The sequence below is a fragment of the Dipodomys ordii genome, unplaced genomic scaffold (assembly GCF_000151885.1).
Source record: "Dipodomys ordii isolate 6190 unplaced genomic scaffold, Dord_2.0 Scaffold575, whole genome shotgun sequence".
In the NCBI taxonomy this organism is placed as follows: Eukaryota; Metazoa; Chordata; class Mammalia; order Rodentia; family Heteromyidae; genus Dipodomys; species Dipodomys ordii.
The window spans coordinates 8,539-14,628 of record NW_012267791.1 but is presented as its reverse complement, the minus strand read 5'-3'; the positions used below and the strand labels follow the sequence as shown (position 1 = coordinate 14,628).

The 6,090-nt window shown below is 41.8% G+C and overlaps 1 long non-coding RNA gene across 1 annotated transcript in view; it reads right to left on the bottom strand.

Annotated features, from left to right (window-relative positions):
- The window catches only part of LOC106001878, a 33,172-nt gene that overhangs the window by 23,526 nt on the left and 3,556 nt on the right, over positions 1 to 6,090 (bottom strand). The gene's annotated exons all lie outside the window — the stretch shown is intronic.

Here is a 6,090-nt window from a genome sequence, read left to right as displayed (position 1 = left end):
TTTTTTGGGGTCCGGTCGTGAGGCCTGAACTCTGGGCCTGGGCACTGTCCCTCAGCTCTTCAGCTCAAGGATAGCGCACTACCACTTGAGCCACAGCGCCTCTTCCGGCTTTTTCTCTTATGTGGTGCTAGGGAATCGAACCCAGGGCCTCATGCATGCAAGGCTAGCGCTCTACCACTGAGCCACCTTCCCAGCCCCCTGGCTTCTTTTTTAGATTCAATTCCAGCTCTGTCATAATCCAAGACCTTAAGAAATTACTTCCTGTCTGTTTTTCTAAACACAGATGTTTCATCTTAAGGAAATATTTTCTCCTCAAAGCTTTAAAAAACTACATGCAAAATGCATTACTAATATAGAAACATGACCCTTTAATATGGGTTCTAATGAGGTTATACCTAAAGCATGGTAAAGTACACTTAGAGGCAACCTGATTTGCAAACTGCTCTTACAAGCTGTGTCAAAATGGGAAAATTACTTAATGCTTCTAAGAACCTCAATGTCTTCCCTTTCTCTGATATAGATACAGTATCTGTATCATGAAATTACTGTGAAGGACAAGGCAGAAAAAAAAAGTTGTGAGAAAACTGGCTTCTTGGAAGTGATAGAAAGCTGTAGACAGAATATGATCAGGGAGGTCCTTGACATTCTCTCCACTGGAGGATGTAGGTAAATATGTCTTATTAGGGCATCACTTATTTGTACAAACTCTTCCCGAATGGTAATATAATCCCTGAGTATAAAAGGATTGTGCCCCAGCAAGAATTAAATTTCTCAAACCCAGTGAGAATCTATGTTGAGTATAAAGTGTCATAGCAACTGTGTGCTGTCACCGAGGGTTCAGGAGGACAGAGGGAGCTGTGTGATGTTAAACAGGATCTACTCTTGCCCTATGGAACCACCCCAATTACCAACAAGGACTGTCTTTGTAAGGAAGGAATATTGTCCACCACAGGCAATGCAGCATGTAAAGCACTAAGCCTAAAACCTGCTGCATAGTAATAATAGATCAATAAATTTGAGCTACTGCTACCAGTAATGTTTTTATTAATCCTGTTTTCAGCAATTTAATTAATAAATTTATAAATCTAAATGTGTACTGTTTACCGGGAATAGACTAGTCACTAAGTTACCTTTACAATAGTGCATTATTAGTAAATTTTAGCCGGGCACCAGTGGCTCACACCTGTGATCCTACTATAGCTACTCAGAAGGCTAAGATCTGAGGATCATGGTTCAAAGCCAGCCTGGACAGAAAAGTCCCACTCAAAAACCACAAGTAGTGCTATGGCCTAAGTGGTGAAGTGCTAGACCTGAGTAAAATGAAGCTCAGGGACAGCACCCAGGCCCTGAGTTCAAAAAAAAAAAAGGTAAAATTTAGTTCTATAAGAAGTCATAGTATGGGATGGGAAGATGGTTCAGTGGTAGAGTGCTTGCCTTGCATATATAAAGCTCTAGGTTCAATTCCTCAGAACCACATAAGCAGAAAGAGCTGGAAGTGGCGCTATGGCTCAAGTGTGGAGCACTAGCTTTGAGCTGAAGAGCTGAGAGACAGCACTCATGCCCAGAGTTCAGGCCCCATAACTGGCCAAAAAAAAAAAAAAAAGTCATAGCAAAATTAAATTACAAAATTATATCAACATTGTTATGCAATATCTAGAGGGGAAAAGGATTACATATCAGGCTCACATTTGAAAAACATTCCTAAAGGATGAAGTGAGCTAAGAGTGTTGGTTGCAGCCTAACAAAAAGTAAGCTAAATAATCTACAACATCATAAATATTCTTAAGTCCATCTGAACTGAGGTTTCAGTGTAAGTATGCAGCTTAAAGTAACTATGGCATCTGAGGAAGATGGACTTTCACTGGATGTCAATGAGTGAGGGTGTAATGCAGTACAGTCTAGGAAGAGGGGAAAATAGGGCACCAACAGAAAGCATAGGCCACTGAAAAAAGAAGGCAGCACCCCTCTGTACAGTATGTTCACAAATAAAATAAAATAAAATAAAAAGAAGGCAGCAAACTGCCAACTTGAGAGCACAGAAGATTCACTTTGGGGAGAGGGGAAAATACAATCTCTAGCAGGCACTGATAGTTCATACCTATACTCAAGGAAGCTGAGATCTGAGGATCACAGTTGGAAGCCCAGGTAGAAATGTCTGCGAAACTCTTATTTCCAATTAACCAGCAAAAAGCCAGAAGTGGAGCTGTGGCTCAAATGGTAGAGTACTAACCTTGAGCAAAAAATGCTAAGGGATAGCCAGCCGTGAGTTCAAGCCCCAGAACACACACACACACACACACACACACACACACACACACACACACACACACACACACACACACACACACCCCTCCTCTCTCAGGATACTTGAGAGGCTGTTATAGATAATCCAATCTTCATATTCTGCAATCTAGATGTTATAAGTAATGTTATGTTATTTGAATTTATCAAATACTTGATTTGATTACTTCAAGTACAAATACTAATTACCTTTCTATCATAAAAAATGTAAATACCAGAAACAGGAGAAGGCTTCCTGATCCCTTACTCTTCCAAATACAAAACCATTTCCCTCAAATCAAGCACAAAAAAGAAGCTATCATGCAAACATTTCAAAAAAATGATATTTTAAAGTAACAAAATAAGATGCTTGTTAATAACATAAGAGAAAATGGGGGCTGGGAACGTGGCTCAGTGGTAGAGTGCTTGACTACCATGCATGAAGCCCTGGGTTCTATTCCACAGTACCACATACACATACACCGAAGAAGCCAGAAGTGGAGCTGTGGCTCAAATGGTAGAGCTAGCCTTGAGCAAAAGAAGCTCAGGGACAGAGCTCAGGCCCTGAGATCAAGCCCCAGGACTGGTCAAGAGACAGAGAGACAGAGAGAGAGAGAGAGAGAGAGAGAGAGAGAGAGAGAGAGAGAGAGAGAACATGAGGAAGAAAATGGTCCCATTTAAGAAACAACTTAAAAGCTGCTTTGGGGAAGCCCATGAATTAACTAAAAGCAGGATAAAACCTGGGTACCCAGTCCCCAACTTTGCATTTCTGCCCTTTGATCTAAGCCATTCTCTCTGCAATCTCTTTGCAATCACCTCCAAGAAGAACAGGATTTACCACAGATTGAAGCAATTTGTGACTAGCAAAGCCTATCTTCTTATCATCTGTGGCAAATGGTAACGCAGAGCAGTCAAAAGCTCAGGGTAGACCCCCTGCTGTAGCAATGAATGACTTGTTTCTGCTCCCTTCAACTTCTGAATCCCACCTGGGCAATTGTGAGACAGTGGACTGTGGGACCACCTAAAGCCACTTCTGACTACCTCTAAACATACCTGTGGCTTTGCTTGGGACTACTTTAATAATGCATACCCTCTGCCCATAATGAAAAATTCTCCCTATTTAACACAAGTGTCTCTATCACTCAAGACAGGTGAAGATGTCTGAAGATGGTCTGAGTGCTATCTTCTTTGGCTGCCATGTAACACCTCCTTTTTGTGATATTCACCAGGTCTCTATCTGGCATACAGGGCTAAGCAGTCTAAAAACCTGGTTTCACTATTAGGTACATCTGCCCCACTATCTTTTCTCAAAAGACCTGGAAGTGTGGTGGTATCACAAACTTGCCTTGTTCTGATGGCTCATTCAGTTCTGAATGGGTGACTCAATACCTCTAGCTCACTCTCACTGTCCTGACTTCCAGTGGAATAACCAGTTACTAATAAGACAGACAAGAACACAGACCTTGCTTAGTAGTGCTGGAGAAGTATTGTAGAGCTTATGCGCACACTAAATAATAATTACAAGAAACCATCCAGGCAAAGCTCCACAGGTCAGCAGGTCCAGGCAAAGACAAACATATCTTCCTCTCCCAAGCTTTACTTCTTGCAGAATTCTGAACAGGAGAAAATCACTTTTATAAGCTATGTGATCAATTCATTTCCTAATTGAAACCTGGTATTACTTCAGCTAAGCAAGTCACTGAAGAGAGTCTCAGAACCTCTTCATGGCACCTCCGCTTTGGTCTGACATCTATACCAGTCTGGGATCAGGATTATGGCACTCTCATGTAGGCCTTAAAGGCCTACATAATCTTAAGGAAAGCACATGAGCAGTGTAATATAGGAAATTACTGGGCATGTGCATTTTACACACTCAACTACATTTAATTCTCACAACTCCCCATCAGATAGGTCCCCATTTTATACAGGAGACAACAAAGCCTTCCAGAAGCTAAATATTGCATCTACAGTCACACCACCTACAAAAAAAAAAAAAAGCTATAAGAGTAAATTATTTCAAGGCACATTATTTTATTACTAAATATCAGAATGCTATAAACTTTAGAAAATAGCTTTCTCAGTTACTTGATGTAACTGGTGAGGAAAGGAGTTGTTGGGAGGGGGAGAAAAATGGATGGGATGATTCTGATCAAGATATACTGCTCCCTTTGGAGCTGGGAAGGTGGCTCAGTGGTAGAGTGCTTGGCTTGCATGCATGAGGCCCTGGGTTCGATTCCTCAGCACCACATAAATGGAAAAAGCTGGAAGTGGCACTGTGGCTCAAGTAGTAGAGCACTAGCCTTGAGCTGAAGAGCTGAGGGACAGCGCCCAGGCCCAGAGTTCAGGCCCACGACCAGCAAAAAAAAAAGATATACTGCTCCCTTGTAAAACCATTTGAAGAGGGAAAAAAATAAATAATTGAAATTTTAAGAAAGAATTACTAAACTTAGCAGGGGGAAAAAAGCCAGTCTACCAAAGTCTTTGATATTTAAAAAAAAAAAAAGTTTAACTTCTTAAGGAAAAAAAGCACACCTTTATAAGATAATGACTGGTTCTTTATAAATGAGAAAGTTATTTTCTTTTTTCTTCTTTTTTTTTTCTTTTTTTTTTTTTGTCAGTTGTAGGGCTTAAACTCTAGACCTGGCCACTGTCCCTGAGCTCTTCAGCTCAAGGATAGCACTCTACCACTTGAGCCACAGCGCCACTTCCAGTTTTCTGGTGGTTTTATTGGAGATAAGAGTCTCATGGATTTTGCTTCCCAGGCTGGCTTTGAACAGCAATCCTCAGATCTCAGCCTCCTGAGTAGCTAGGATTACAGGCATGAGCCACTGGCGCCTGCTCAGAAAGCTATTTTCTAAAGTTGATATTTACTGAGCCTGAAGCTGCCCACTTGCTATTTTACTAACCTGCCCAGTTCCAACTGTTCAGGAAGTAATTTATGTTATGTAAACACTATGTTATGTTATGTGAAACACTACAGAAAAGTGTTGTCTTTGGAAATATACTGGTTGAGCACAGTGAAAACTGAGGCATTCTTCTTTCCACATCAAAAGTGTGGCAAAAGGGATAGAAAAATAATTCCAAAATCTTCCCCATCAGACACAAATACTTTACTGAAGGAAATAAGCACCGCAAAGAGCTGAATAGCAACAGAACATTCCCCTCAGACTCCAGAGTCAGAAAATAACAAGAGATTTCCTTCTCACAGGAATACAATACCAAAGCTGCATGAACCAGAAGCCCCTCACTGAAGACTTGAACTTGTTAAAGCACATTCCTATCCGTGACCTTGCAAATCTTTTTCCTCTAGCTAGAATGCTATTTCTTTAGTCCTTTCAAGGCTGGCTTCTTGCCCTCCATCATCAGTTTTCTTTTTTCCTTCTTCTTCTTCTTTGCCAGTCTTGGGGCTTGAACTCAGGCCCTGGGTACTGTCCCTGAGCTTCTTTTGCTCAAGGATAACACTCTCCACTTGAGTCACAGCACCACTTCTGGCTTTTTCTGTTTATATGATACTGAGGAATCAAACCCAGGGCTTCATACATGCTAGCAAGCACTCTACCACTAAGCCACGTTTCCAGCCCTCACCAATTTTCACTCTAAACGTCCTTAGTAAAGCGCCTCCATGCCGGGCGCTGGTGGCTCACGCCTGTAATCCTAGCTACTCAGGAGGCTGAGATCTGAGGATCGCGGTTCAAAGCCAGCCCGGGCAGGGCAAGAGAGACCGTGAGACTCTTATCTCCAATAAAACCACCAGAAAACCGGAAGTGGCGCTGCAGCTCAAGTGGTAGAGCGCTCGCCTTGAGCTGAAGA